Source organism: Palaemon carinicauda, chromosome 11 (assembly GCF_036898095.1).
Source record: "Palaemon carinicauda isolate YSFRI2023 chromosome 11, ASM3689809v2, whole genome shotgun sequence".
Classification (NCBI taxonomy): domain Eukaryota; kingdom Metazoa; phylum Arthropoda; class Malacostraca; order Decapoda; family Palaemonidae; genus Palaemon; species Palaemon carinicauda.
In genome coordinates, this window is record NC_090735.1 from 30,912,754 (window position 1) to 30,913,151 (window position 398).

Consider the following 398-nt stretch of genomic DNA (forward strand, 5'->3'; position numbering starts at 1 on the left):
TCACTAATATCAGTGAAATGAAATAAAATACATTGAGTTCCTTAGATTAAAATATTAGAAGTTTTCCATAGCTTTTTATTCGTCATATCTATAGAAACAGCCTCCAACGGTCATCAAAATACCTCATATTCTCTTTTTTAGAAAAAAACATTCTTAAATTTTGGGACCAACGAATATCAAAATACCCCATAAATTGATTTTATATTAAAAAAAAATTTACAATTTTGAGAAATGGTAGCAAAAATATATGAACAAGAGGCCCCCTAAAAACATTGAGTGGAAATCGTCAGTTCAAAACACTCCCATCTCTTTCAATTTATTCTCTCTGAAAAAGTACAAGATTGATTTCGGGTAGCGACGGTCTTTGACGTAATAGTATTATTATTATTATTATTATT